Genomic DNA, 11,471 nt, shown 5'->3' with positions numbered 1-11,471 from the left:
GGTCATCTGCATGTCATCGTCGCTAATGAAATACAGCTGATCAAGAACCTATTAAGATATATTCCAACATATATGATGGGGCAAAACAATTTCTTTCAGGTTTGTTGCTTTGTCTCTGTATGGTTTGAAGAAATTTTCTTTCTGTATTGACCACAAATTTATTACTATTATTTGGAAAGTCAATATTCTTTTTTTCGACCCTTCATTTATTGTAAGTTAATTTGTTTTATCATAAGGCCACAAAATTCTTTTTTTTTCAAACATCTAAATAAGATATTGTGAAAAATTTGAAATGAAACCTGATGAGAATAAAATGGAATGGTTTTTAAATGAAATAGGACTATATGTGATATGGATCCTTTTCGAAAAGCATTCTAATTGTTGGAAATTAAACCATATCATTATATCATTTATAATCAATTGTGTTTAAAATAAAATTAATAAATTTCGTGTTCCATTTACTTTTTAAAAGGAAAAATTAAAATACGAGCTTCAAAAGATTTTTTTCTTATTAAAACCCTGATTCATTGCCTGCGATTTCATTGACAAGAACATTCTTTTCAAGGTTTTGAATTACCGATATAGATTGAAGGAACAAAACTAAATTGTATATATTCCTGCATTTTGAGGTATTCTTGGCAGATGGTTTCATATCTATGTTGATCTAAACGGATTAATTTTTTTCAGATATTGATATGCTCTGACATTAATGACCACCAGCCAGAACTTTGGAGTCATACATACTAGCAAGAACTAGTGAGATAACATCCGTTTGCATCACTTTATTTACAAATACTACTGGGGTGAAACAGAATGTCATATAAATCGACAGCGAGGTCAACTCATCTGCATTTGATACTACAGCAGTGCACTGAACAAAGAATACATCCGATGGCGTTGATTTGAACAACAGCACAACAATGCTCCCAACTATGGAAAGAATGACCCTTGCAGTTCCAGCTACAAATTCTACACACAGAGAATGTCTAGACTCCCAGGAAAGAACGGTACAGAAGTAATTTCGGTAAGTTGTTCAAATTATGATAATTATCATACTAAATTGAAGATTACTTATTATTTGTTAGTCAAATCAAATTATAACTAAAAATGTACTTTTTATTTTGTTTATATTAATTGGTTAGGCAACATAGAGATTCTATTTTTCAGGGGGAAAAACCCTCAGAACTTGGTATCATCCCTGCTTTTTCGATTCCATACCCAAGTCATCAAAACACATTAATTGTGCTTAATACGGGGAAAATATCTCTTAGGGTGACATTAAGGACATCCAAGAAGGATCCTGAATTATTATAAAGATCTGAAAGATTTGACATTCTAGAATCCTTTTATTTGGAAACTTCAAAAAATGTCTTGAAGCAAGGAAGAAACCTAAACAATAATTTCCTAGAAATTGAAAGCCTCCTACATGGTGTATCTAAAAGAGATATGTTGCATGGTCAGACCCCTTTTCATACCTGCGCCTTCGAGAAAAAAGTAAAAGGTGTTTTCGTGTAATTTTGTTTCGTGTCTTCTTTCTTCTCCAGTTAACTTATTTTTAAGAATCAAACTGGTTACTGTTAAAATGTTATCTTCATTAATCGTAATAATCGGTACATACTGATATCAGTAAGGTTATTTACAAGTATTTAAATAAACCAGGAAATTTCATCTACCATCCTAGAAAGAAATATTTTTCAAGCGAAACTTTGTACTATGTTTTATGCACGAATGCATCTGTTATGAGAACCTACGACGGTTTAACGAACATTTTAAGGACATTTATAATAAAATATTTTCAAATCATACTGAAAAATAAGAAATGAATTTAAACTGAATTATTTTTTTTATTTAAAAGAATATGAAGGTCTTCATTAAAAAAAAATTTAACTTCTCAAATTTTCTCGAAAATAAAAAAAACCAAAACATAACTATTAAGTTCTTTCATGGCATTTAAATGTTTCGAATATCATAATTCATGCAATATTATGCTTTGAAATTTAAAAATAACCACATATATTGTGAGAAAAATGAATAAGCTTGAAAGAAGTTTTTATAGCGAAAAAGGGAACATTTTTTTGAGTTCATTATACATTATATATAATATATATGCTCTAAAATTTTAAAATGTATGCATTTATGTAAAAGTTACATTTCTTTAAGCAATAAATTCCCTTCCAAGATCCAGAAAATAGAAAATATAGCAAATAGAAAAATTTCTCTAAATGCATCACTTATTACATAACACTCAAATATATTTCTTCCCACGTGCATTTATATTAGTTTTTTTTATTCTGATAAAAATATATCCTATTGTTTCTTTTCATTTCTCCATATATTCTGTAATGTTAAATGACTATTTCAATGCAAATTTTAAATTTCTAATTTTCGATTTATCTAACATTTTTCCTCATATACGGAGTAAGTACTTGCACCAATAAGATTTGTAATGATTCAAATCTTTTCTCATCTTTCAGAATCACTAAACATTTAGGTATTTTTCACATTGGATATATACTATATAATAATTTTTAACTATTACTGTATGCCTATTATTTATCTAGACAAAAGTTTTGGAAACATTTTTGTGTTCAAAATTTATATTCTAACATTACTGTGCCAATTCCAGGCTTAAGATATTAAACACCATTTTTTTTCATGGCTAATAAATAGACCTCTATTTCATATATCATGAAGTCTTCTGTGTATGGATGTAAATCAACTATAACCGTAATTAAGTTGTTCTGTCTTTTTGTGAGAAAATATTAAGATTTCTTGATAACTATATTTCATTTCATAATTTTCTTAAACAATATTTCCGATCATCATTTCCCCCTTCATATGTTTAAAATAGTACTTCATATAGTTAAATTAAGGAAGAGAAAAGTTAAAATATCGTCTCGTCAGTTCTATATTCTGACATTTCTCATATTTTCGATCAAATAGTGGCGACCTTTAGCTCCCTACTTTTTTGTTGGAAATATTGTGTGGCTTAGTATTAATTAAATCTCTTTTGTATGATTTGATACAAAATGTTTGTTTAGGGGTTTAGAATTTGACCCTCTTACCTAGTTTTAAGCCATTTTTATAATGAATATTCAATTTATAATCCTTTCATCTTTATAATTGGATTCATACCTGTGTGTCCATTCGGGCAGTTTGAAAAAAAAAAAAACGAATAACAAAACCGAACTAGGACGAAGACTACATAACCAGCTCTTTGAAGTATTTAAATAAGTTTTTCCGGAGCATGTCCGAAAATATTAGTTAGGATTGGGAGCCAAACAGTATCATGGTGTATCTTCATTGACGCCTATGCTACTGAGCCATCACTTTTTGATGTCCCTTATGTGAAAATCCACTTATAACACATACAAATATTACCTATGATTGCTAACCATTTTACATGCCACCTTTGTTTCTCTTTGCCCTCATTTTCTACAAAATCCGTAAGATTTCTTTTAAATGTATCGAAATTATTGTTACCTATTTAATATTTATATCCACTGCGTTTGCCTCTTTCGGGTTCAAATTTGGATAATGATTTTTAGCCCTTTTTTAATATCGGCTTGTTGAGTAGTCACCTTGTATTTATCTTTGGAAGAAGAGAAGCATTTATGAGACATTTCAAGACTATCAGAAACCGATAAACATTCAGAAGATTTCCCAGTTTTCATTTTGTTGTTACTTGTATAAGGTTGAAGACTGATTTTGTTGATTATATAAAATGTATGTATATATTCGAATTCAAAAGAAAATACAATTTATTAATGTCCACTGTACTGCTGAATATTTTAAATTTCCCGAAGTCTTCAGTACCAGCAGGTACCATTTTCAAAACCTGTTCACTATTGATGCTGGACTAAATGATAATGGGTAAGCTTTGTTTTTCCCCCCGAGCTCACATGAATGCAATAAAGAAATACGAGTATTTTATTTATTGAAGTTTCGAACATTTTTTGCCTGAAATAATTATTCTCAATAAATTTGTTTTTTCCGAACAGGTTTATTGTTGTTACTACTTAGAACCGGGATTTTAAATGTGTAGCATTTTATATATTTATTGAGTAAACCATGATTAGTGTCACTTACTAAATTGAAATGAATCAATTTAAAATGTGAAAGTTGTTCATTAGCTTTATGGAATTTAATTGCTATGAAGAATAATATATAATTTAAATTTTTGTTGAATTAGTTTCTAGAACTGGGAAATTGAACTGAAAATTCGATAATACTATTCTACTATGGGAAAATCAGGTGTTTCATTTAATCTAAGGAATATTTAATTCAAAATGCTATCGAAAGCGGATAATGCTCGAGATTCACCTTATAAATAAGTGTACAAATTCTAAATATAATAGAAAATGTTAGAACTATCTTTCTACAAACAACACATTTGGAAAAGGGCAAAACTTGACAGAATTCTTAGTTTTCATGAAACGGAAGAAATCTGAATAGGAAGTAAATAATAAAAAAAATCATTCAAACTAGTTTTGTATAGAACTGTCAATTCACAAATCCTTCCAATGGCTACTTTCTATTAAAGAAATAATTTATTTTCATGACTTAGAATATGATTTAGATATAAAAAAAAGTGTATAATTCAGTTCATCATTTCACCATTGTCTTAGTAGTTTTTCTTGGTTATTTAACTTTTTAGAGAGTAATTCGTATTTTTTCAAAGTTAAAAAAATCTAGTGTCGCAGATAGTGGTAGTTTTACTTCTATTCAAAATCACTTTGCTTTGGCACATTATTCCCTCTCGTTCAATATAAGTGTAAAAAAGCGCACTGTAAAATCCTCCTGAATTTAGATAAAGCGCATTCCAAATCTTTTGAATTTCGAATTCACCTGTGTTTAATATCAAAATAAAAACGGTTGTATGTCTTTCGCATCATAAAATTAGCAATAATGATAAATTCTTGTATCAGGGATTTGATATTCACTAGCATCCAAATGAATTTGCTTGTGGCAGCCTAATATCAACTTGATATAAAATTAGCAAGGCAAAATTTCTCTTAATTCAAAATAATTTAGGTGACAATTATCTATTTATACTACAAATAAAGATGAAAATTATTAGTAAGCAGAATTAATATTACAGAATATAAGCGTTATTATTATTTTTTTAAACTAAATTTGAAAAAATGAAACTCACGGAAAAAATTTAGTATCACTGAAAAGATTTTTTTATTTCATATAAAAATAGGTTTGTCATATGTTCCAAAAGGGCTGAAGAAACTTTTTTTTTTCATTAGTAGAAATAAATTTGGGAATGAATTTAAATTTTAATTAAAAATCTAAAATTACGGGGGGAAATTAATTTATTTATGAATGCCATTCCTCAGTAAGTTATTATCCAAATTTAATAGTTTCGGGTCCAAATGTCAGCATGAAGAGCATTACATTCAATGCGTAAAGAGCGTCATCACACCTCGCAATTTATGGAAAACTTGCTGGCATTGTTGGAAAATTTCTTAAAAGAGCAGCATAATGTAGGATGTAAATTTTGACAGTCCGTGCCTCTAATAGCCCAAAATTATTAATACGTTGTATGACATAGGGATTAGAGGTGACAGATACAACTTGGATGTGTTGCTATGACTGGCGCGCAGAGGTGTCTTGAAATACAAGGTTTGAAAGAATATCAATATTTATAAAATTTTCCCATTTATCATCGTTAATACAAATGTGTGGAAACAAAGTAATGCTGTATAAAACATATCAAAAAGTATTGTTTATGTTTAAAATATAAACCCATGCTTTTTTCCATGTTTTTCTATAGTTAATTTATTTTTTCGATGGCACGTTATGCAAAACCGTCGCAAAGCTCTAATTTCGTGTCGCAATTTTCTTAAAAAGCTTAGAATTGAAAAAATAGAAATCTGAATTTCATTACAATAACATTTTGTAAACACGTTCAACGCCGTGGGCGTAACCAATAACTCTTGTGAAATAAAATTATATGATTATATACCACAGCTGACTTGTTGTGAATAATATTTCAAAGTAACATTTATCGCATAAAAAAGCTTACTTTTGTAAGCCACAAGAAAACCCTGTAAAACTAGTAACGCTTTCAAAGTGCTAAGGAGAAACGTTTTAAATGTACGTGTGCGAAAATATTTGTAGTAATGCCAATGAAAGTTGTATTTCCTTTATCTTACGTAAAATGTTATTAAACGCATAGGACTGTAACATCTTTGTTAGGGCAAGATCATGTTTTCTGCCATGCAGTGAGATGTTCATATATTTTAATATTATTCTATTGCGTTTTTAACATAGACATTGCATCCTCATTTGGCGCAGCTTGGTCAGCTCTAGCCCTTGTGCAATGAGAAATTATTCATTCTGTTCTAACATTTCCTATGTTATTGTAAAGCTAAATAAAGCAACTCAAGGATGAATTTTTACTATTGTAAACAGTGGTTTGGTGGCCTAGATAAGAGACACAGTGAAATTCCGCCTTATCAAGTATAATTCCGAATTTTATTCGTAATGCGAAGTAATTGTGAAGCGAAAAAAAATATCGATATGAAACAATATAAAATATGTCCCAATTCAAAAAAATGGAAGAAAAATAATTTTTTCTGAAGTTTGTTTATAATTTGAGTAAATATTATAAATTACATTTTCTCTTACAGCTCATCATTCCACACAAAAAATAACTTGGTGTGAAGTAGAAGAGACACCTTCATCTTTATACCCAACTCTCCTCATGTGATGGATTGTATATATCCAAGTTATTGTCGCTGCCAAGTGTCGTCCTTTCGATTTCTTTTTGAAAATACAATACTGGATCCAAGCTGGTTTCCGAAAAGATCCCCATCTGAATTGCATCACACTGAACCGAACCATTTTTAGATGGAAGAGGAAGATATTTTCTTTTGGATTTCCCACTCTATCGCATTAGTCTGACCAGGTATGTCTACATAATTGTAGCATCTCACACGCTTAGAGATTACATGCATCGAATATTAAGAAATTATAAATGTTTCTTCCCTATTCTTTCAAAATACTAGAGGTTCAGATTTTGTTGCCTTCCAAGAGTTTACAAATCGAGCAAATTTAATTCCAATCAAGATAATTTTAAAAGAACTCTAAAGGCAATTTGAATACGGAGCAATCGAACTCTTTCAGAAATGAATGAACCGCAAAGCAAGAGTAACCTGGCAATAATTACAATTCTCTGAAGTTAAAAACGAAAATTAAATATTTTTCTGATATAAAAATTATTATTAAAATCATTAAAGTGAATTTTCCAAAATCGCACAAAATATTCAGTTTTATTCCAATACTTTTCGCTATTTTTTTCTTATTTAGCGATCAAATACCCTCTAAATATTGATTCTTCATAAAGGGCTAACATTTAAATCCCGGTATAGTTTCATTTCGGTATATTTCTAATTAATACTGAAAATTTTCTCGAGCTTTTTTCCAATTCCTGTAGTTTCCACCTAATATCCAAACGTGATCTAGTTTTGCTGATTATATGCTGTTATTCAAACTTTTGCTTCTGAATTGTGATATGGAAAATCGTGGATTGAGTTATATAAATTAAATTTTTCAAATAGAGAAATTTACTGTCAAAGTAAGCTTGAATACTTAATCGAAAAGTGAATTTGGCTGTTGTGCCTGAAAATGTTATAGTTGATACTTGATGTTGGGGCCAAAGCAGAATTTTATCGAATACAAGAGGAATTGTTTTGTAAGAAAATGAATAAAATGTTGGTACAAATTTTAAAACTCCAAGCGTTAATACTATTAATTTCCTCCACTATAGAACTGAAGAATTTCAAATTATCTGTATTTAGAGAAATGATTTAATGTTAAATGCTTAAGAACATTTCGAGAATTCGATGTCAAAATAGGCGTGATGAAAACGAAACTTTTCTTCTGGATGGTAAAATGTAATTTCTATGAGTGATAAGGCAATTTTTCAATTCTGTTCTATTGAAATTCTCACTGATTTCACTAATATTTCATAGGATATTAAATGGCATTACTTTGTAGTAGTTGTCATTGAGTAAGAATGAAGTGCTTTTCGTTAATTTGTATTTCGAATCCATAGTGACTATTGAAATTGCCGATCGTTGCCTTCAACATTCTCTTTCTGTTCAAACTAATTCTTTCTCTTTAAATTTTCTTTAATGGCACACTATTGTTTCATATTAAAATGAAATAATTCCTTTTTATTAGTGTTGGAGGTTTCTCCTATTTATTTTGATATCATTCGTATAGGCTTATATTAATGGAAAAAATCTAAATTGCATTTATATATTTGATATTTCTGAATTTTTATATACTATATTTAGTGCTATTTGGTTAGTATTATCTGCTTTCATTTCGTTGGGTTTGTCTTTATTCACTCAAATCATGAATTCTGAGACATGCTATTACTCGAATTGAGATGTTTTAACATTTCAGTGTGGGTGTATTTTTAACGTTTTCCGCCTTAAAATTACTTCGTTAAATTAATGTTAAAATTCAAAATGTTATTAGCTGAAACTTAAAAAAATATTTTCAGTCTTGTATCCATCTAAGTGCCACTAATATTTGAAAACTTTTCAGTTCGTATATTGTAAAGTGTAATTTAAAGAAATGCCAAGGAAAATGTTAATAATAGTGCTCCATGTTTTACGTCAGATTCGTGCATCCAAACACGTATTTTTAAATTTAAGAATCGAATCATTCGTGCATTATCTTAAACAGCAATTTAAAGTTTGATTTATTCATAATGTAATTGGATTGTAATGAATCGAATTTTTCTGAGTTCAGAGACATAATCGGGAATTGGTAGAAATCAGATTTGGACAAGCTGGTATTGTACTTTTGAGAGAAATCTAATATTAAAATTCATAAATTGTCAGGGAAAGCAGTACGGAATATAGGAAATATTTTTATGGAATTTCGAAAGTGAATACTTTCTCAATCGCAAATGACGAATCCTGTTTTATTTACTATTTCGCTGCTTTAATAAATGCCACTTATCAAAACCATCATAAAGAAACCTTGAGTTCGGTATTTTTTAAATTCTGGTTTCGTGTTAATTTCAATGCAAAATATTTGATCTCCTTGTCGCAGTGTGAGGAGGGGGGGGGGGTATTGTCATATGTTTTGTTCTCTGAAATGCATAATCCTAAAATTGCCTATTGATGCACATGTTTCAAGTCTCATGTTACGCATAGATATATTGTGAGGAAGAAAATTAATGTACTTTATTTGGGTATTGTATGTGAAGCCTAATCTCTGCAATGATGCATTATGCAGTGAATGAAGTATGCAGTGAATACAACAAAGTCGAATGTGGAAAGAGTCAATGGGAGATATGAAAGCGTACTAAGTCATTTCGCCATCTGTTGGGGAATAGAAATGATTAACTCGTCCGGTTTTCGAATGATGTATGTAAAGTTGAGAATCGGAAATTTATGGAGTTATCGGAGTGAATAATTATGCCTGTGAGGGTTCGGGAATTGTGGCCTTGACCTGGTGTCAGCAACACACGCACTGCTATGAGACAATCGTGGAGCGGAGGAGTAGCTGGCGGCTTAAGTAGTGTATGAATTCTGGTTTCGGAGTACGGGTGTTGACGGCGTAGGTGTGTGTGGTGATTGCAATCAATTTCGAGGGTGGTGCTAGAAGCGGGTTGTGTAATGTGTGTGGATTGTCATTTCAAGGGTGGTGTTGGAAGCGGCGTGGGTAATGTGTGAGTGTGGATTGTAATGTCGAGAGTGGTGCTGGAAACGGCATGGGTAATGTGTGCGAGTGTGGATTGTAATGTCGAGGGTGGTGCTGGAAGCGGCATGGGTAATGTGTGCGAGTGTGGATTCTAATGTCGAGGGTGGCGCTGGAAGCGGCATGGATAATGTGTGTGATTGTGGATTGTGATTTCGGAGTAGTGGTGTCGGCGTGGGCAATGCATATATGTGAATAGTTATTTCGTAAGTTTTGGTCCAGTGTATAAATATATTAGTGTGTGTGTGTCAGGATTGTAGAAATGGAAAACGTTAAATGAAAAAATGTTGCCGCAATTGTGTATTTCATAAGAATAAGCTACTTCATCTATTTCAGCGGAACTTAATTTCACATTACAAATAATATTTCGATATAAAGTAGAACAGATCGAAGTAGAAACGTAATGCGAAAAAGGGCTTAACAGAATGCTCAGCTTTTTCTAAATGTTAAACTCAGATTATTTCTGAAGGCCTTCGTTGATAATTAAAAAAAAATTGTATTTGGATTCCACCAATCCAGCAGTTATTGATTTTTTTTTTTTTAATGGATACATGACTTATTAATTATGGCGAGTTCCCGATTTGTCTTGGAATATCCTCGAATCAGACGAAAGATTGAACAATAAATTAACAGATAAATCGACTGAACTAATGAAATTTGCTTCATGACATTATTTCGGAAAATCTCTCATAATGAGAACTCTCGCCTCAAGACAACAAATGCAATTCATAAAGATTGTAACCAATAAATGTAGTAAAATTTAATGGTGGAGTGGAATCGGCACATAGCATTTTAATGCTTACTTTTTGAGGAGCAGAAATGATTCAAATTCATATTTCATTAAATTTGAAATTTGACAGACAGGAGTCCTTAAATATCAGGTTTTTTTCCCATAAAATTTCAAATGCTAGTAAAAATAAAATTTCTTTTATGGACTCTTTTAGAAAATCTGTAAATTTCTTCGACTAATATTCTCTTTTTCTCTTTTAGGAGGACCGCTTAACTGGAACGAAGCCTAAGTCAAAATTTCTATAATTTCGAGTAAACGTTGACTTTAATTGTCTTTTTAAATTTCAACTCGTAGTTCTTGCAATATAAAACAATAATAGCTCCTTTTCCATAAAGTTCAATTATGAAACATTTCATTCTTTTAACCATCCTTCTTTCTCCGTCTTGGAATTAAAATCCCTATCTTATATGAAAAGTAATCTTGTGGGCCTCCGCTATTTGGTATCCCTCTCTCTGTATATATATGTATATAATATGTAACATTATTTTGTTTGAAGCAGAATGCAGGTTTGACAAGTAGTGAAGAAACTTTGTATTTTTAATTTCGTTTTATTATCTCCAGGGAGACAGGCATGATTTATTTACAAGCAGGCGCGGCGCGACACGACAGCAAAGTAAGAAAAAAGTGACGAAACAAATGATCACTAGTCTTATACAACATGGGATTTCCGGACATGTGCCAATTAAATACATGTGGTGACCTTTGACAAGGGCTCCGAAGGGATCACTTTCACTTGATACTTGGATTGATTGCGCAGTAATTTTTATACAGCTTCATACGTGGAATGAGATCAGGAAATAAGAGCATATTTTACTATGGGCTAAATTAAGATAAGAATTTGGAAATTAATTTGGTTAAATTAAGAGTTTAAAATATCATATGTATTATTCTTCGAATTGATGTAAAATTTTGCATCCCATAAAATATTAGTTTTGATTGAGGCTTGCAT

This window comes from Argiope bruennichi, chromosome 7, assembly GCF_947563725.1.
Source record: "Argiope bruennichi chromosome 7, qqArgBrue1.1, whole genome shotgun sequence".
NCBI lineage: Eukaryota > Metazoa > Arthropoda > Arachnida > Araneae > Araneidae > Argiope > Argiope bruennichi.
Note: the sequence above shows the minus strand (reverse complement) of the source record.